This window comes from Oncorhynchus nerka, unplaced genomic scaffold, assembly GCF_034236695.1.
Source record: "Oncorhynchus nerka isolate Pitt River unplaced genomic scaffold, Oner_Uvic_2.0 unplaced_scaffold_2618, whole genome shotgun sequence".
NCBI lineage: Eukaryota > Metazoa > Chordata > Actinopteri > Salmoniformes > Salmonidae > Oncorhynchus > Oncorhynchus nerka.
The window spans coordinates 12,840-35,102 of record NW_027038697.1 but is presented as its reverse complement, the minus strand read 5'-3'; the positions used below and the strand labels follow the sequence as shown (position 1 = coordinate 35,102).

The 22,263-nt window shown below is 38.9% G+C and overlaps 1 long non-coding RNA gene across 1 annotated transcript; it reads left to right on the top strand.

Moving 5' to 3' along the window:
* Positions 1–16,091: 16,091 nt before the first annotated feature.
* On the top strand, positions 16,092–22,034 carry LOC135567115 (uncharacterized). The gene is made up of 4 exons (XR_010462255.1): positions 16,092–16,949; positions 18,693–18,844; positions 21,020–21,111; positions 21,540–22,034. It is a non-coding gene; the product is annotated as an uncharacterized LOC135567115 (long non-coding RNA).
* Positions 22,035–22,263: the final 229 nt, after the last annotated feature.

The following is a 22,263-nucleotide window of genomic DNA, read 5'->3' as shown; positions in this document are numbered from 1 at the left end:
GTTAGTAGTTACTATCTTGTCTCATCGCTACAACTCTTGTATGGGCTCGGGAGAGACGAAGGTCGAAAGCCACGCGACCCCTGAAACACAACCCAACCAAGTCGCACTGCTTCTTAACACAGCGGACATCCAACCCGGAAGCCTGCCGCACCAATGTGTCGGAGGAAACATCGTCCGGGGTAGGCAGTCATTGTAAATTTGTTCTTGACTGACTTGCCTAGTTAAATAAAGGTTACATTTAAATCAAATAAAAAATATTATTTTATGACAAAACATTTTCTATGAATCTGTCAAGGCACCAACTTTGAGAAGGTTTTAAAACAAAGGTTTCAAACCAATTCAGGAATGTAATTGAATCTAGGTATGTTTCACCTGAAAATAAATTGGCTGAATATTATACAATGACTTATCAACAGCTGTAACAATTTGACCCCCACAGGAAATCTACACTGGCAATTCTAGAATATACTATATAGCGTAGAAACCTGGTTAAACTATCATTATGACATCATGGATCAATTCTAGAATATACTATATAGCGTAGAAACCTGGTTAAACTATCATTATGACATCATGGATCAATTCTAGAATATACTATATAGCCTAGAAACCTGGTTAAACTATCATTATGACATCACGGATCAATTCTAGAATATTGTTATGCAGGTGAGTGAGGACCCAAAAGCGGTTTAACAGAAACAGAGTCTTTTAATGTCAAAACACAGGGAAGACATAGATCCTCTTCAGATGTATCGATTGACAAAATAGACAACCCGCAGAGAGGGCGACAAATAAATCATAAAGTCCTCTGATCTTTACAGGAGAGTCCCCTTCTAGCAGCAGAGGAGAATAGCAGGGTTAGCGGCAACAGACCGCTGGTCTCTCCGGGTAGGCGCGGGTTGTAGAGGACAGAGGTACCTGATCACACGTAGCATCTGATGAAGAGGCAGATTGCTACAGGACGGGACAAGGGTGAAGCAAACGAGAATCTGACAAAGACAGAAGCAGAAACAGAGAGAAATAGAGACCTAATCAGAGGGAAAAGGGAACAGGTGGGAGAGGGTAAACGAGGTAGTTAAAGGAGATGAGGAACAGCTGGGGGAAGGAAAGGAAGAGAAGGTAACCTAATACGACCAGCAGGGGGAAACGAAGTGAAGAGAAAGAACAGGAACAAGACATAACATGACAATACATGACAAATATACTATATATCCTAGAAACCTGGTTAAACTATCATTATGACATCATGGATGAATTCTAGAATATAATATATAGCCCAAAAACCTGGTTAAACTATCATTATGATATCACGGATCAATTCTAGAATATACTATACAGCCTAGAAACCTGGTTAAACTATCATTATGACATCATGGATCAATTCTAGAATATACTATATAGCCTCAATCTCTTTAAAACGATCATTTTGACCTCACGGATGGCCAGTCTTTGTATTCATAGTGTATTGAATTCAGGGGGAGGCCCCGAGCTGAACTCAAACCTGGGTCCAGTGACTGTCAAGCCAACACCTTATAACTGTTACGCCAAAATGTACGGTTGCTACAATAGATTTCTCTATGTATTTGAGAGTGGTTACACTTCTCCTTCCCCCATCCCTCAGCTGTTTACCAAACCAAGTCTCTGGGCAGCCATTTTCTTGCTGTTTAAAAAACCCTCACAACTAATCTGCAGTTGTGACAATAACAAAGCTGTAATTCCACCACTGTTTTGGTAATAGGATGGATGGGACTGGAGAAATGTAACTACTCTCAAATTCATAGACAGACCTATGGATGCAAGGACTGACCATCCATGATATCAACAGTATAGTTTTAACCATGTTGAGGCGATACAGTGTTGATTTACATTGTTTCTAAACATTGGAGTAAAAAAAGCATATTTGGGGTTCTGATGTGGTAAACAGTTGAACTAAGCGGCATGTGTTATATTCCTCAATAATCAATAGCTATAAATAAATAATTTAAAAGTCACAAAATGGATGTAGCAATTGAAGATTTCTGCTTTAACACCAAACATCAGTTCAACAACTGCAGAGTTTGTTCCTCTGTTTTTAAGACAGTACTTACTAGTGTTAATCAGGGATTTCACTCCAAAAACGGAATCCTCCTCTCCTTTTACAGTAACATCCCCCCCTTCTTTTACAGTAACATCCCCCTCTTCTTTTACAGTAACATCCTCCTCTTCTTTTACTGTAACATCCTCCTCTTCTTTTACAGTAACATCCTCCTCTTCTTTTACAGTAACATCCCCCTCTTCTTTTACAGTAACATCCTCCTCTTCTTTTATAGTAACATCCCCCTCTTCTTTTACAGTAACATCCTCCTCTCCTTTTACTGTAACATCCCCCTCTTCTTTTATAGTAACATCCCCCTCTTCTTTTATAGTAACATCCTCCTCTTCTTTTATAGTAACATCCTCTTCTTTTATAGTAACATCCTCCTCTTCTTTTATAGTAACATCCTCCTTTTTTATAGTAACATCCTCCTCTTCTTTTATAGTAACATCCTCCTCTCCTTTTACAGTAACATCCTCCTCTCTTCTTTTATAGTAACATCCTCCTCTTTTTTATAGTAACATCCTCTTCTTTTATAGTAACATCCTCCTCTCCTTTTACAGTAACATCCTCCTCTTCTTTTATAGTAACATCCTCCTCTCCTTTTACTGTTTCCCCCTCTTCTTTTATAGTAACATCCTCCTCTTCTTTTACTGTAACATCCTCCTCTTCTTTTATAGTAACATCCCCCTCTCCTTTTATAGTAACATCCTCCTCTTCTTTTACAGTAACATCCTCCTCCTAGTCTTTTATAGTAACATCCTCCTCTTCTTTTACAGTAACATCCTCCTCCTCTTCTTTTACTGTAACATCCTCCTCTTCTTTTATAGTAACATCCTCCTCCTCTTTTATAGTAACATGTCCTCCACTTTTATAGTAACATCCTCCTCTTCTTTTATAGTAACATCCTCCTCCACTTTTATAGTAACATCCTCCTCTTTTTACAGTAACATCCCCCTCTTCTTTTATAGTAACATCCTCCTCTTCTTTTATAGTAACATCCTCCTCTTTTATAGTAACATCCTCCTCTTTTATAGTAATATCCCCCTCTTCTTTTACAGTAACATCCTCCTCCTCTTGTATAGTAACACCCTCCTCTTTTACAGTAACATCCTCCTCCTCGTTCACTCTGAACGTGTCTTTTTCTTCTTTAACTGTAACGTCTTTCTCTTCTTCTTTCACAGTAACGGCCCCAACCTCTACTTCTTGTTTTACTGTGATATCCACCTCTTCCTTAGCAGCAGGAGAGTAGTTTAGTGACCGCATGGTCGGAGATGTTAGCTAGCTAGGCTAATGCTAACTTAACCAGCCAGCTAGCTGACTAATAACAACACTCTAAATATGAAATTAAATCGGATAACTAACTAGACATTTAAGTCATTTACATCTTTAACATTTAGAAGTCTTATCCAGGTGACTTCTTGGTCGGGGATGTTAGCTAGGCTAATGACAACTGGCCAGCCATAGCTGACTAATAAAACACCGTAAAGGATTAGAATTGGTTTAACTAGACCACATAGAAGTAGGGTTTAAAACACAGTGGCTAATATACACTAAAGCGTCTAAAGAGCTTTATTGGTTCGGCTAATTTGTCTTGCAAGCTTCGGAGGTGTCTGACGAACTGACAAACTGTTGCTGCTGTTGAAAGAAGCGTTCCGTCCACTAGATTATACGTCACACCAACAGCATCTTGCCATAAATTCTGCAGACCGCCATCTGCTGACTGGAGTGGGTAACGCAGTTGAGTAAAATGTATATTTTATCTTCAGATAACAAGTTAAAGTGTAGGAAGCATGAGTTTTAACTCACCAGTGTAACAATACAGTGTGGTTAAAGACTTAGTAAGCTAATTGTAATCACGATATGGTTACCTATAAGAACAAACAGTTATGTTTTTGCGTTATTACATATTTATTAACTTATTTTGTGACTCTTCCAAACTACCCACAATGCAGTATTTCTCAACGTCATATGGATGATCTTCTCTGTGCTACTGAGTTTGTTTGCCAGTGTAACGGTGTAACGAAGTTACATGTTTAAAATATTTGTATCCTCTATTTAACGAGGCAATTCATTTAAGAACAGTGCCTTAGACCGCTGCCCCGCTCGTGTGATAAAGGTATAGGATTCTGGGTAATCCACAGCAGATTTATGGAGAACTTGAAAATTGAGTGGTCCTGGGATAGAAATGTATAAAATTGACATTACATCATTAAATCCAGGTTTTAAATCACACATAGGCAATTTATGTTTTAGTAACCACTGTTGTTGGTTTGGCGTCAAGTCAGCCTCTCTTTATATGTTATTTGCCAAATCTCTGTTTTCCATGTGGGTTTTATGCTAAAGATCCCTCTTTCAAATTGGTATCTAACTGGAAAATGCATCTTCTTTTAGGAGTGCTATTTTTACCCTGTCGACTACTGATCATTCATCCACACTGTGTGTCTCATCAAAGCAGGTCATTTATGACAAATGTATAAAGTACATGTTTTATAAACTCATGAACACCAGCCAGTTTATCAGCCCGGTTTTGTTAGTTTAGGTGTATTATACTTCTTCGACCAGAGGGGACTTTGAGTAATATTTCAGGTTAATTTGATATTTTTTTATACTAAAATGGATGACAGTTTATTATGATGTAGTGAATATGAGACACATGGAAATAATGTATTTATTTTTATTATAGTAAATTAGGAATTAGTAGGAATTGTTAAATCCACTATACGATCACAATGACTTTGATAGACATTTCAACTGTTTTTTGTTAGTATATTACAGGGCAGATGAATGTAGAATTGCTGTGGGAGTGGTATTTATATCCCGTCACTACTGATCATTCATCCATACTGTGTGTGTCCCATCATTGCAGCTTTGGAAATAAATTAACTATCCATTCATTGCTCCTTCCTGTGTTGACTCACTGACTTGAGAGACGGGACCAGGAAGGTCACACTAGGTCGATATCGAGCTCAAGCTTGCAAACGTTAAACACACCTCCATCTCCATTAACTACATCACACCTGCCCAGACCCACTAGAACACACCTCCATCTCCATTAACTACATCACACCTGCCCAGACCCACTAGAACACACCTCCATCTCCATGAACTACATCACACCTGCCCAGACCCACTAGAACACACCCCATCTCCATTAACTACATCACACCTGCCCAGACCCACTAGAACACACCCCATCTCCATTAACTACATCACACCTGCCCAGACCCACTAGAACACAGCCCCATCTCCATTAACTACATCAAACCTGCCCAGACCCACTAGAACACAGCCCCATCTCCATTAACTACATCACACCTGCCCAGACCCACTAGAACACACCTCCATCTCCATTAACTCCATCAAACCTGCCCAGACCCACTAGAACACACCCCCATCTCCATTAACTACATCACACCTGCCCAGAACCACAGAACACACCTTTTCCATTAACTACATCAAACCTGTCCAGACTTTCAACTTTTGATTAACTAGATAATAAAGCATTTTACCTTTCTATTTTTGATTTTTACCTTTCTATTGAATTAACAACAGAGGATTGGTTGATTTCCAGGTTTGAACTATAATATTTAAGATGACTGATTAGAAAAGTATCATCCAACCATCGGGTATCTCACCACACCCTCATATTCCATGTTTTGAAATATACAGACAGACGGATCAAAAGTCATTTTACATTGTATAACTGTACTTCTGACAGCCAACTTTCTAACTCCTCCCATAACTTTATGACGTCATAACATTCCCAGAAGGATTATTGAGTCATTGTTAGTTTTACACTTAAGACATGACTCTGCCGTTGTGCTGTAGAATTTGTGAATTTAGTCTCTTGTATAATAAGGGACTATCATTTATCCCAACATCACAGGCCACAGACATTGATACAGTTCAAGACTTCAAAAGTTTTTTAATGGGGTTTCTCCCTGTGCACCTGCCAATTGAAATCCATTAAATGAGACAAGTTACCAGACAGGACATATTGCTGATGCTCTTCCCATTGATAACCTGAATGACAATTAACTTGTGGGTGGTGGTGGTGATGAAGACGGCCTATTGGATGACGTCGTCCATCGGGATTCCCCCAAGAAAGAAGACGCTCTGGATTGATCACTGGAGTCAGATGTGAGGGAGGAGGTTGATCATCAGGAGTCAGATGTGAAGGAGGAGGTTGATCATCAGAGTCAGATGTGAAGGAGGAGGAGGAGGTTGATCATCAGTGAACCTCTAGGATTGTGGCTGGGCTGGCGTTTCCACTTCCAGCTTGGTCATATATTTTGATACATTGAATGTTGATATTGTGAACATATGTTATATATTTGTACCTCCTGTTTCAGGAAGTGATGTCACTTTACTGCCCCTATATATACTGCATTTGGAAAGTATTCAGACCCCTTCACTGTTTACACATTTTGTTACGTTACATCCTTATTCTAAAATGGATTAAATGTATTTTTTCCCCTCATAATGACATCACAATACCCCATAATGACAAAGCAAAAAAGGTTTTTATAAATGATTAAAAAAAAATTGTTGATTTTCTTTCAAAAACAAGGACATTTCTAAATGACCCCAAACTTTTGAACGGTAGTGTAAGAAAGAGTCATCTATATGATGTATTGTTACACCATGTAGGAGCAGTATAGACCTAGTCTGTTCATTATATACATCTACATGATGTATTGTTACACCATGTAGGAGCAGTATAGACCTAGTCTGTTCATTATATACATCTACATGATGTATTGTTACACCATGTAGGAGCAGTATAGACCTAGTCTGTTCATTATATACATCTACATGATGTATTGTTACACCATGTAGGAGCAGTATAGACCTAGTCTGTTCATTATATACATCTACATGATGTATTGTTACACCATGTAGGAGCAGTATAGACCTAGTCTGTTCATTATATACATCTACATGATGTATTGTTACACCATGTAAGAGCAGTATAGACCTAGTCTGTTCATTATATAATCTACATGATGTATTGCACCATGTAGGAGCAGTATAGACCTAGTCTGTTCATTATAATAGATCTACATTTATTTAAATCCATGTAGGAAATAGAATCTTTGTTCATTATAAAATCTACATGATTTATTGTTACACCATGTAGGAGCAGTATAGACCTTTGTCTGTTCATTATATACATCTAGTGATGTATTGTTACACCATGTAAAATACAGTATAGACAGTCTGTTCATTATAACATCTACATGATGTATTTTACACCAACAAATAAAGGGAAATTATATTGTTTTATACTGATACAATTTCTCAGAGAAAGAGATTTAGTTTAACATGTACTTTCAAAGGTAGTCTGAATTAGCCACCTATGTTTTAAGATACAAACTTAGCACCCTCCCTCGGGAGGATAACGACACTGAAATGTTTTATGAGATTAGACACATTGGGTGGGATCTTAGACTGTTCCTCCATACATTTAATATCTCCAGTCCTTTTTTATTTAGTCTGCTTTAGGACTGCCCTGTTTTCAAACCACAGGTTTTCAATGGAGTTCCTAAGTCCTAATGATAGATAGCCTTGAAAATCCCCGATTTTGCTCCCAAACTAACCTCCTCCTTTGTTAAAGAAGATGTGGTCTGCTGGAAGATCCACTCTGTGGCAGAACATTCAGTTGTGAAGAGAGGTAACCAGGTTTTACAGTAAAACAAGTATCCTGGTGATGCTGTTAAAGTTGAAGAGATTTATTTCATGAAAGAAGAGACGTTTCTTTTTAAAGAAATTTATCTTTCAGTGATTCTTCATCTTTAAGGATAGTTTTTGTTATCAATAACAAGGTGCTTATTTCGATATCTAGTTATGTGACTGAATCAGAAATACAGCAGATGGCGATATGTGTCTTTCAGGCGATGTTTCTACTGTGACGTATAATCTAGTGGACGGAACGCTTCTTCAACAACTGCAGCCACCTCGGTAGCTCGCTAGACAACAAAGTCGGAACATTCAAGCTCTTTAGACAATTTCGTGGTTTATTTGCCACTATGATTTAAACATACTTATGTGGAAACAACTAGATACCCCATTTAATTTAATATTTACGTTGTAAGTCAATTAGCTGTCTGGTCAAGTTAGCACTAGTCTAGTCGCTAATGCTAACTAGCTGTTATCCACGACCATGAGTTCACTAAGGACTCTCCTCCTGATAAAAAGAGGCTGGACGGTCTCGAAAATGTTACAATACAATATCTCAAAGTGCTGTTTCAGTGAAAGACGAATATCGTCTTTAGCCTAGTGTAACTGGTTTAAACCCACTTCTATCGTCTAGTTAGTTACCAGAAATTTCACAATGTAATTAGTCAAGCAAAATTAGTTAGCCTAGCTAATGACCATGGGTCACTAAGCTGAATCAGCAGAATGTCAAAGTAAAACAAGAAGTAGTGAGAAGAAGACGTTTCAGTGAAAGAAGAGGAAGACGCGTTCAGAGTGAAAATGAGGAGGAGGATGTTACAGTAAAAGAAGAGGAGGAAGAGAAAGAGGAGGATGCAGGTTTTGGAGAGAAGGAATACTGTGACATTGAAAGAAGATGAAGACGTTTTTTAATGAAGGACGAAGAGGGGGAGATTACTGTCAAATTAGAGGAGGACGATTCAAGAAAGACTGGAGATCTGATTAACACCAGTAAATACAGTTAATATTATCTTATAAAACAGGGACATTGATCTGATTAACACCAGTAAATACAGTGAGTATTACTTATAAAACAGGGACATTGATCTCTTAACACCAAGAATGCACAGGGACAGTTGTTGAACTAATGTGTGACTTTTAAAAGGCGTTCTACTCTTGAATATGTTTTTGTAATAGAATTGTTCATGACGTCCTCCAGTGATTTTTAACTTTTCCTATTGAAAAGTGATATATAAATACAGTAAAGTATAAACACACTAAAGGGAAACAAAATGTTAAATGTTTTGAGCAAAATAGTGTTTTTTTAGACAACTGGAAACTAGAAGGAGTGAGTGATGTCATAGTAAGGTATTTAAGGAGTTGACTTGATGGGAAGTCGTGATGTCATCCAATAGGCGACTGATCTTCATGTGAAATTCATTATTCTTTTTAAAATCCTTTCCTTTTCTGTCAAGTCGGTTTTTGATCTAGAAAGCCATTTTCAAGTCTTACCAGAGACTTTCAATACGATTTAAGTCCAAACTGTAACTAGGCCACCCAGGAACATTCAATGTCATCTTGGTAAGCTCCTCCAGTGTAGATTTGGCCTTGTGGTTTAGGTTATTGTCCTGTTAGTACATTTTTGGGAGTCAGATCTCTGAAATGCACTCTACCTACGTAACATTTAGTGTCTCCTTATATTACGCTGGGAAAACAGTTTTCATGGGCACAGAAATTATAAATCATTTGAGTTTGCAAAATCCAGTGGTTCTAACCGAGAGTCACCTTAACTTTATTGACAACACCCAAATGGATACTGTCATTAATGCGGTTCTTCAATAATTACACATCATTCTTAATACTGTAGCTGTTTAGTTTTCATTTTTAAATTAAATATACTACAGTCACATGTACAACTATCATCAGCTGATCCAGGAAATAATTTTCTGAATTCCAGTCAAATGACAAACATCACGACATGCAACAACAACCAAAGTGCTTCTTCATTCATTACTCTGGTAAAGACAGTTATGCCGTGCTCCACGTTGGATCCAACATCCCTAACAAATTGATGTTTATAATGTGTTATTGTCTGCCCCCTGATTTACAGTCGGGTCTCGTTAGTCTTTTTGGACACAGAGATACTTAGCTCATAATGGGTAGAGAACTGTTCCTTGATGGATAGGCTATTATACAACACACAGAGCTATTTTCCTTTATTCAGGACATTTAGAATGACAACACATTACAGAGAAGCCTAGTGGGATTATTCACAAAATTATCTGGTTATGAAATGTCATGACAAAGACATTTTAGTTTCCATGTTTCACCTGAAATATTAAATTATTTATAGTCCTAGGTCTATGTTGTTGTTATGTGAAGTTATGGGTCCTACAGTAGGTCTATGTTGTTGTTAGTGAAGTTATGGGTCCTACAGTAGGTCTCAGAGTGTTTTGTGCGTAAAAGACAAATGTGGCCATTGTTTCTCTCTTTCCTACTAAGAAATAGTCACCTGTCCCGGTTGATATATTATCGAATAGATATTTGAAAAACAACTTGAGGATTGATTATAAACAACGTTTGCCATGTTCCTGTTGCTATTATGGAGCTAATTTTGAATATTTTTCGGTGAAGCATGACTTTCTGGTCAATTCTCAGGCAAACGTGAAGAACTAACAGTTATTTCAGCTCCAAAAATATTTTTGGAAAAAAGAACATTTGCTATCTAACTGGGAGTCTCGTGAGTGAAAACATCCAAAGCTCATCAAAGGTAAACAATTTAATTTGATTGCTTTTCTGATTTGCCTGACCAGATTGCCTGCTGCTAACAGGCATAATGCTATGCTAGGCTATCGATAAACTTACACAAATGCTTTTCTTGCTGGCTGTAAAGCATATTTTCAAAATCTGAGATGACAGGGTGATTAACAAAAGGCTAAGCTGTGTTTGAATATATTTCACTTGTGATTTCATGAATATGAATATTTTCTAGTAAGATTTTTTGTCCGTTGCGATATGCTACTTAGTGTCAGTTCATGACAATTCTCCCGGATCCGGATGGGTAGATCCAAGAGTTAACAAACCTCCAAACAAGCTTCAATGCCATATAACACTCCTTCTGTGGCCTTCAACTGCTCTTAAACACAAGTAAAACTAAATGCATGCTCTTTAACCGATCGCTGCCCGCACCCGCCCGCCTGACTAGCATCACTACTCTGGACCTGTTCTGACTTACAATGGCTGGCCCTCGCTTTACATATTCGTCACCAAACCCACTGGCTCCAGGTCATCTATAAGTCTTTGCTAGGTAAGCTCCCCTTAACTCAGCTCACTGGTCACCATAGCAACACCCACCCATAGTACATGCTCCAGGAGGTATATCTCACTGGTCATCCCCAAAGCCAACACCTCTTTGTTTTTTGGCCTTTCCTTCCAGTTCTCTGCTGCCAAAGACTGGAACGAATTGCAAAAATCGCTGAAGTTGGAGACTTATATCTCCCTCACTAACTGTAAGCATCAGCTATCTGAGCAGCTTACCAATCGCTGCAGCTGTACACAGCCCATCTGTAAATAGCCCATCCAACTGCCTACCTCATCCCCATATTGTTTTTATTTACTTGTTTTGCTCTTTTGCACACCAGTATTTCTACTTGCACATCATCATCTGCTCATCTATCACTCCAGTGTTAATTTGTTAAATTGTAATTACTTCTCTACTGCGGCCTATTTATTGCCTTACCTCCTTACTCAATTTGCACACACTGTATATAGATTTTTCTATTGTGTTATTGACTGCATGTTTGTTTATTCCATGTGTAACTCTGTTGTTTTTTTGTCACACTGCTTTGCTTTATCTTGGCCAGGTCGCAGTTGTAAATGAGAACTTGTTCTCAACTGACCTACCTGGTTAAATAAAGGTGAAATAAAAAATAAAATCTTAACTTTCTTCAATAATTACACATAATTCATAATACTGCAGCAAACATTATATTAAACAGGACATTCAAACGAGCCTTACAATTATAATCCAAAGTAGTGTGAAATGCTCTCATAAGCAACCTGGAAATGGAGGTTACTCCCCTGAGTTTTCCCCCATTCACATTCAGAATACATTGTGAAAAACTAAAATCTTTGCTCACCATTTTTGCTCCAGGCAATATAGTACATCCATAACTATCGGTTTCCTCATTAGCAGGGAGGAGTTTCTGCAATCAATTGCCCTCGTGCTGCAATTTTAGCCTACAAATGGATGTTACTACTAATGTGAAAACAAGACAAAATTGGACTTCAACATTGAATTGCTCTATTTTAAGAATCATCAGTTATAGATAGTTTTAACATTCATTATAGACTTCTTGCTAATTGTTGTATTACAGACGTCAATTGTGTAACATCATGGCTACGCTGTTGGCATCACCTTTGGACAGTGGACTTCTGCTGTTGTGGGCCTTTAATCATCTGTCTGACTTTGTTGTTCACACAGGAGAGATACTTGACTATCGTGGATCCTCTGGGGAGCCTCAACAACCTCATGATGCTGAAGAGGCAGAGAAGAGTCTCTCCAGATCAGAACACCTCAATAAACACTTGCAGAGACCCACAGGAAGAGAACTCACTGCTGCTCTGACTGTGGGAAGAGATTCACCTCATCAGGCATTACAATTCATCAGAGAACACACACAGGAGAGAAATCTTATAGCTGTGGTCAATGTGGAAGAGTTTTCATCTGCCTCTGCACTCTGACTGTACACCAGAGAACACACACAGGAGAGAAACCTTTAGCTGTGGTCAATGTGGGAAGAGTTTTACAACATCTGACTCTCTGACTCAACACCAGAGAACACACACAGGAGAGAAACCCTATAGCTGTGGTCAATGTGGGAAGAGATTTGCTTCATCTGGCACCCTGACTCAACACCAGAGAACACACACAGGAGAGAAACCTTATAGCTGTGGTCAATGTGGGAGTAGTTTTGGTCGATCTGGAGAGCTGAAAGTTCACCAGAGAACACACACAGGAGAGAAACCCTATAGCTGTGATCAATGTGGGAAGAGATTTGCTACATCTGGCCACCTGACTCTACACCAGAGAACACACACAGGAGAGAAACCTTATAATTGTGTTCAATGTGGGAAGAGATTTGCTGCATCTAGCACTCTGACTCAACACCAGCGAATACACACAGGAGAGAAACCTTATAGCTGTGGTCAATGTGGGAAGAGTTTTGTTCAATCTGACCATCTGACACGACACCAGAGAACACACACAGGAGAGAAACCTTATAGCTGTGATCAATGTGGGAAGAGTTTTACAACATCTGACTCTCTGACTCAACACCAGAGAACACACACAGGAGAGAAACCCTATAGCTGTGGTCAATGTGGGAAGAGTTAATCTGGCCATTCATCTGTCCACCTGACTCAACACCAGAGAACACACACAGGAGAGAAACCTTATAGCTGTGATCAATGTGGGAAGAGTTTTGGTCAATCTGGCCAGCTGACAGTCACCAGAGAACACACACAGGAGAGAAACCTTATAGCTGTGGTCAATGTGGGAAGAGATTTGCTTCATCTGGCTCTCTGACTCTTCACACCAGAGAACACACAGGAGAGAAACCTTAAAGCTCTGGTAGTGTGACCAGAGATAATCTGATAAATTATCTCTGATCAAATATTAGAAAATACATACATGAAGTAGTTGTTTCATGATTTCAACCCCTAATTAATGTCACAATGTAGAATGTTTTAACATTGTTTTAGGTTTATTTTAATGATGTCACAATGTAGAATCCTAAACATTTGTCCCCTGTTCTATTGATTTCAACAAAATTTGGATATTAGCCTCAGGGAAAAACTACACAGGCTCTGATATGTTTGTTTTCAAAAATTGACAGGTGTTCCAAGCTTTGTTTTTCCATTTATGTTTTGAGGTTGACTTTAAAACCCCACGTCTTGCAATCAGTTGAGAAGTAGGTGGCACTGATTGGTGTCACCTCGTTAGTCAGTATGTGTTACACCTGAAGGGGGGCCAGTCCATCTCATTAGTGGGAAGGTGTTTCACCTGAACTGGTCCATGTTCAAATACTTGAGTGATATTCACAGTAAGGTGCAGAGATCAACACCTCAGGAGTAGATGTTTGTTGGCTTTTCAGTGTCGATCAGTTTGGAAACTCTTCCGTTCCCCTGATAGAGCAGGTTTGGGACAGGTAGCACATGGTGGGTGGAAGGGTTCCATAGTCCCAGTTGTTGGAGCAGCAGCACACCGCCAGGTGGATATGCTGTTTATTCCATCCTGAGGCCTTCCTATAAGTTTGAGGTGGTGGCCCACAGGAGCATACTTAAATTCAATCAGGACCGGATGAGGAGATGGCGCAGTATATCAAACTATGGACAGATCTACTGGTTAAATCAAGGCTGAGACTGGCCAACACGGTGCCTTCCGACACTGACAGGAGAATTTCTTGGACGGGAAAAGAGATGGAGCCTTGGGGGAGAGAAACCTTAGGGAGGAACATCCCAAACTTACACCTAAAATTGAAGGTTAAAGATGTTCTAGCCTTCAGGGGAACCCAATGGAGAAGGGGTTTGATGTAACCCTATATTTGGAAGAAAAACACAATGAGATTATGAAGACCAGTTTGACGGAAGGGAAAGAAGAAGGTCCCAGTGGAGGAGGTCATTACACGGTGACCAGCCTGGCAAGAAACAACTTCAGAGCCTGGTCACCTTCAACTCAAAGACTACAAATCATATGACACTGAAGAGACGAGTCTTCAGTGAAGACCTTTTGGGGAGGTACATGGACAAGACCATTCCATTCAAATGGAGATCTACAGGGAAAGCCCTGCCTCCAGCTGTTTGGAAGAGGGCTTCAATTAGGAGTTGTGTTACACTCCAGGGTGACCCCTTGAATCAAAATGCAACACTTCAAAATGGATGCTGTTTTCTCCAAATTGTCCTCCGGCAGGGATGTTCTCCCAGGGGGTACTGACAGGGGAGCTGTTAGTTTTAACAGGATGCAACCTCATCTCTCTCCTCTCTCACAATTTTTTTAGCATGATATCGATGAGTGATGACAAATAAGTGTTGCATTCCCTTGTTTCGCGACCCCTAAATTTAATGCATCCTGGGATGCAGAAAAGCCCTTTTTAGTTCTGCAGGACAAATGTAGTGGCCTTCCCATTTACCCTGGCCTCGTGCAGTAACACTCCCAAATGTCGGTTTTTGGGTCGGAAGAGTCACGAACCAGGGAGGTAAAATATATCTCCAATTTCCATGTGTGTTTTTGCTCAGTTTTAACAGTGACGTGATTGCCCACCTAATCGTATCAGGTCATTTATTGCTATTTGCAAAACAACAGTGTTTCTGGTGCTTGTGCAGTTTATAAGGAGCTTGTTTAAAAATACAAGTAATCTGATTGTTGTGGCAGATGTTTGTGTAATAGCACATGTTATGTTTAGGTTTTCAATTTATCCCCAAACTGTTCCTGCATATTTTATTGATTTGGACACGTTAAAACTGTGTTTTGACATTGGGCTATCCCACCAAGCAAAATTATATTGAAAAGACGTTGAAAATATGACTATGCAATCAAATATTTCATATTTACATTTCATGTAACATTTGATAGTGATATTTATTCAAACATGACAATTTTTTGGAGATTGACATTGTTGAAAATCAGGTGAATTCTCACATGTGCAAACCAAATTTCTAGGAGCATGAGACTGGAGATCAACAACATTATAGTGAAAAGTGAGACATGAAGGTGGAAAGTTATTACGGATATCAGAGGGTTTCCTCTTGAAGGGGAACTTGGTTGGATTATCTCTGAGGGGTTTGCGTTGAGCCAGTGTGTTTAGATGGGGGGAAGGAGTGGGGGGACATTCATGCAACCACTGACCAAGCTTTTTGTGAGGACGATTACATTTGGAGGGATTGGTGCCTGTTTTTAGAATATGGGGCGTTTATCTCACATGTGACAAACCAAATGTTCTAGAGCATGATTTGGGGACTTTGGCCCAGATCCAACAACATGCCTATCTAGTGAACCCTGAAAGAGAGAGCTGAGTTGGGGAGGGGAAAGTTATTACGGATATCGCAGGAGTTTCCTCTTGAAATAGACATGTCCGTGGTAAAGGAAAACTTGGTTGTTGATTATTCTGGGGTGGGCAGTCAAAAATTTTGTTTTTGTCTTAAGTGGGAAGTTGAGCCAGAATGTGTTTTGATTTTGAGTTTTATCTCTTATTCTTTTCCGTTATTGAAACTGCACTGTTTTGGTTTGGGGCTCTGTTTTTAAGTTTGTTGTGGGTTTTTACAATTTGTTTGAGTTTTCTTGGGCAGATTTAAAAGTGGGTCTAATGGTGGGTGTCTTTTAGGTCCCAGTTGTTGTTACTAGTCAACTTTCAGTGGACACTGTGAGAGCAAAATTGCAAGATTATGTTATTGTACTTTTATTGTATCAAATGGTTGTTTTATGCAACAGAATAGAGGGTTCTTAGAACTATTGTGTCTGTGTTCTACTGAGGATGGGCCTCTGGGAGAAAACACTGACAGGAGATTTACAATGTATTTTGGGTGATTAAAACCTAAAGAGACAGTATTCCAGATTATGAGTTAATGTTTCTGTTCTATATGGTACCAGGGAGAGATGACCTCAGGGCCAGACCCTGGTTTCTACACAGAGTACTGTTTTTACAGCAGATACTGTCTGCTGAGAATTATAAGTATCTTTCATACAAATCTTAACCTTGTGACCCGTTCTATACATCTGTTGTTGGTCATGTAGGTTGAAAGGGGTGTATCTTAGCTATAAAAGACCTTTGTACTTTTGTCTCGTGGCTCTCAACGAATCATCTGGGGGTGATTTGTTGACCAGCCAATATTATTGTAGAGCACTCAATTGATTCACTTTATATGTGTGTGTTGTATTGACCTGCTCCCTTATTAATAAGTGAATAAAGATTTAGTTTAAGAATAAATCTGACTTGTGTGATAAGTTTGTTTCTCATTTGATATTAAAGAAATTAACAACCACATTTGGCAATGTGAATCTTGACTTGGTGACCCGCTCCTGACGACCTGGGTAAATCATCCTCGAGGGATCCCTCAAACTTGGAATCTCATGGAGACCACACTTCGGGAACGGAGCAGATGGACCCACCTTAGACCTGAGAGGCAGCGAGCAGATTCTATACACCAAGTTTTTTTAAAGGTGAGAGTTTTTAGAAAATCCTCGTAGGCTCTGAGTGTGTATTCCTATGTGAGGGGGCACCTTGGAGGCGTAAACAGGGCCGAGTCAGGATCTGAGTGTGTACTCCTGTGTGGGGGTGTAAACAGGGCCCAGTCAGGAGGCTCGGAGTGTGTATTCCTGTGTGGAGGTGTAAACTCCCAGTCAGGAGGCTCTGAGTATAAAGTATGAGTTGCATTATCCTAGGAACTAACCATGAGATAGAAATGTGAAAATATTCCTGCAGGTAAAAATATTGTTGAAAAACTAATTGATTAGGTATGTTTGGGAATAGCATTGTGTGACTGATATGAGAGTTGTGTGAATGTGGAAATGAGTCTTAATCTGACGTTTGGATAGTAACATATAGAAATATGCTTACTCAGATTATTGAAATTTGGATAATAAACGGGATGATATTTTAGAAAGCAGCGGAAGGTCTATAGTTCCTGGGAGGCTTGATTTTGCCGTGGTCTCTGGAAGGTTAGAGAACAGTTGAGGATCCTATGGTCATTGTCTGGGAAACAAAATGTTATTTTTTTATTCTGCTGGGAGTATGTTTGGAGAGCTGCTTCTTAGCTATGGAGAGTCCTTGAAAAAGCAAATGTAATGGTTTTCGTGAGTAGCTAAGATTTTCTTACGTTTTATATGGATTCTGTGAATATATGAACATATGATGAATTGTATGTGTGTTTAATGATTACTAGAGATTTGATAAAGTAAAACTGGGAATATAATTAGATACAATTTAAACAACCCATATGTAGACAAACCTAGGTTTTAAGTTGGTATCTTTAATGGATAATTTGATAAAGATGAGGTTTAAGCATCATTAAACAGTCTGCAAAGTCTGGGCAGTTGTCTCAGAAACTGATGGGAGTGTGTCCACTTACGGTAAGTTACCCTAAGGATGGAACTATAAAACGCTTATAGGATTTTCTCAGTCCGGGTACTACATTTGAAATAAAACTGCCCTTAAGGCCTGTGGGGGTCTTCCCAGTATGAGAGGAGTTGCTAGATTTATTGAATAAACCTTTTTTCCATCAAGTTTGAGTGAACCAAAGTGTCTGACTAACTGTTGATGTTGAAGGAGCGTCCCATCCACTAGATTATACGTCACAGTGGCAGAATCACCTGAAAGACACACATCGCCATCTGCTGACTGGAGTTGGTATCGCAGTTGAGAAAATAACTTTCAGACAAAAAGCTAAAACAGTTATTTGAAGAACCTTTTGTGGGAACCCCTATATGTTATTTGAAGAACCCCTTATCATGGTTCCTCAAAGAACCTTTGGGGTTCATTTTTTAACTCCCTGTCCACCTTCCCTCCATTATAAAAACATATTATAATAATATTGACAATATTGACTTAAATAATTAATTGTTTATTTAGTGGCACGACAAATGTGAATTAATATTTACAAAACAATTTACCCAACAATTTTTTTTTTTACAAATGATGATGTACAATAAAAACAACATAAAAACAACATACATTAAAAATGAATCATAGGTAAACTAACAACATTGTAGACTTGGTAATAAATGCAGATTTTTCAGCTTTAGTGTGTATATCATATTCACCTAGTTATGTTAGGAAGTTTGCCATCTTTATGACCGGCCCTGGTAACTTCACCCAACTTCTCTTATCCCCAGAACACAGTAACTTAATAACATAAGTGTTTTTCTGACATTTTTGGGAAATTTAAGGGAAAAAAAAAAATACAGCCGAAGCAGAGCCCCAAGTCCCATGGAGACGTCCTCGAGGGCGTGGATGTTCTCCCCATCAAAGGCCAGCGGGATTTCACTCTCATGGTGAAATGGATTTCCACCGATGTGCAGTAAAGGAGTGAAGAGCGGTGAAATCTGTGTCAACAAAAGTAAGAAAAGATTAATACACATACAATTAACAAAGACCATAACAAATGTTCAGCTGTAGTTTTATATAAGCATGCACACCTATGTTTATGAAGAAACAGATGAATGGTGCATAAGCATACCATGTCACGGACATAAAGGCCACTCGGGTCCTCATTGAAGAGGTAGGGCAAGAGCAGGATCGCTGCTGTGGTCTCCAGTCCTAGTAAAGTAAAGCATTGATCTTACTACACTTGCTAATTTTATTACAAAATACATTAGAGAAAGGGAAGGAATAAGAGCAAATCCCTCTTCTGTATTTTCCTTCAGGGACTGTCAAAATAGCAGGATGATGTCCTCACCCCTGCCTCGCCTCTCTACCTCTGCTAGTCATTGAATTCTCTTTTTGTCTATATCCATTCCATGGACTTGATTAATTTCTGAGAAGTTCTGAAAAGATAATTAAGATAATTAACGATGTAACGTTTCCAAAATTAAAAAATGGGATAGTATTGTCCATGTAACGTTTCCAAAATGGGATAGTATTGTCCATGTAACGTTTCCAAAATGGGATAGTATTGTCCATGTAACGTTATGCCCCCTTGTGAGTTAATAGTATTGCTGGCTGTAGCAGGCTATATAAAGAGAAAGACCTCCATTGACGATTCAGTTCGTTGTACATCTCGTCTGGACAGGTCACCGTCCTGGACAGGTCACCGTCCTTAGTTAGTTAGTTAACGTTTGCTAGTTCATTATCACAAAACTGAGAACTGCTCTAGATCGGAAACTTACGTTAATGAGTGTAAAGCCATGTTGGCTTTATGGAAACGATAAACAATATATGGGAACGAATATAGTTGAGGGAAATAATCCAAACCTAGTTGTGCCTAGTTAGGACACAACGTTATCTAGCTAGATAACGGTACTGTACTGTAGCTCATACAACGCCGACGATCAAACCCGGCTTTCTAATATTTACGGTAATGAACTATAGTAACGTTACGGAAGATATTCACAGAAAACCATCATTGTCTTCGTTATTCATTATTAGTATGTTATATTATTGTAATTATTATTTCTAGACATATTCAGAGCCAAAAATCAACCCAACTTAACCTTTTTAACTTGTTGTCGCATCCAAACTTGTCACCATCGTTTTCAGTTGTAATTGCGAAGTTCCCGGAAAAAGTCCAGCAACAACGGAGGTTCCTCGATGAACCCACCTTCTAACAAGTTCTTTGAAGAACCTTTTGGGGCTGTTTTTTATTGACCAAGAACCCTACGGTTCTTAGGGGATCCGAGAACAACTCCAGTTGGACCCTTCATTTTTGGGTAATCGGATCTATTTACTCTCAGATTCAAAACATGATGATTTAGCATCAAACAACTCCAGTTGAACTGCCTTCATTTTGAACTGGGCAGTTGTAATCAGTAAGAGGTGAGACTGAACTGATGTTGAACTCTCAGATTCAAAACATATGATGAGACGGTGAACTGAGCATCAACAGTGAACTGAACTGTTGAACTGGGCAGTCAGCTGCTGCTGCTCCAATACAGTAAGACGGTGAACTGAGTAACTGAGGTGAGACGGTGAACTGAACTGTTGAACTGGGCAGTCAGCTGCTGCTGCTCCAATACAGTATGAGGTGAGACGGTGAACTGATGTTGAATCATAATAATTGGGCAGTCAGCGCTGCTGCTCCAATGAAGTTAATAAAAAGTAATTAGTGAAACTGTAAAAAAAATAGTGTATGGCATATTAAATATATTAGGCTATTATTATCATATAGAAACATCATGGAATATTGTACATCATATTAGCATCAACATACATTATTGTTTCATTCAATTTCACATTATACGGATATTTCATTTTTTCAAGTTCAGAAGTCAGAACCCATCACCTGCTATGTAAAAGAGACAGAAGAATGCACAATGGTCAATGCTATCTGGGATCCTTGGGACATCCCTACCCTCAACCCTACCTTAACCATTGTAAATGTCAACTTCAACGGGCTAGTGACTTCCCAAGGATCTATCTCTACCTGAAAATACATGATCTAAGTGATTAATAGTTGGTATTCAGCAGTCATAAAGCCTTATTTCCTTTAATGAACTACTAAAATAGTGATTTTGTCAGACAGCAGCTCTACACTTTATTGACTGACTGATCCATTCATCCTTCCATCCCTCCTCAGCCTTCCTCTCCTCTGAAGACCCAGTGAGGGTGGAGCTCAGTCAGAGAGCTGTTGAGGGACTGGTTAGGAAGAACACTTCTACAGCCAGAGAGGTGAGAGGTCAAAGATGGTAAATATTTATGTCCCCTTAATGGTTCATCACGTAAGCAAAAGGTAATATGTTCCATCATCCATGTTTATTTACATTAGTACAAATTGTCCACTGATATTGGTGTAATTTCTCACCCCTTTTGGCTGTATGAAAGTTAATTTCCCCTCAGACACAAACATTTGTTCTTTGATATTATGAAGGTAATTTGTGTAGAATTTACTTTTCCCCACATCTCTTTACATTGCTTATGCATATTTGGTGGCTTGACTGCGTCAAAGGCCCATCCTGTTAGATCTGAACCTAATGGAGCGATCGGATGACAGAAATCACATTTAGGTGCCAGGTGTAACTGAGGCCATAAATGCTCCATATCCATTACTTTGAGAGTTTTATATAATATTACTAAATATATTTCTTTCTGTGTTGCAGGGGCAGTCAAGAAATGGAACGGCAAGGCCACAGAACATGACATAAGCAGAGCTGTGGGAGACCACCTCAAGCCCCTGGTAGAGCCGGGGGTGGTGTTCACCACTCCACCACGCCTTCAGCAGGCTGGAAAAGTGGGATTGATCTGTTTGATCCATTTGTCTGTTTCAGTTTTCAGTAGTTTGATCCTTTGATGTATTGTTCATTTAAACATTTTTCATTTTCAACAAATGCACTGGGTTGGTTGAAAAGTGATACTAAACTTACATACCATGCACTGAATTGATACTGTTTTTCATACTAAGATGGACCATGCGCTATAATGACAAGGTAGAAGATAGCATGAAAGACAATATAAATTCAGTCTAAGATGGACCAAAATATGCCTTTGCACATATTTGTTCATTGGTTTAGCAAGAGTCTGTTGATTGGTTGGTCACTGAGTTAATTTGTTTTGAAATATGATCAGATCAAGCTTTATTTATACAGCACATTTCAGACATGGATGCAAAAATGGCTGCAAATTGAAATTTTAGTACACAACAAACAGAAACTTAACTGAAAGACTGAGCATTTTAAGGAAATGTCATTGATTCAAATATTAACAATTGGATGCAACATCCAATACAAATTATAAACTTGTTTTACTCCATTGTTTGTTGTTATGTTCTCCATCAAGAAACCCCCAAAAACTAAATGTTACATGAATTGGAAAAAATATCAAAAG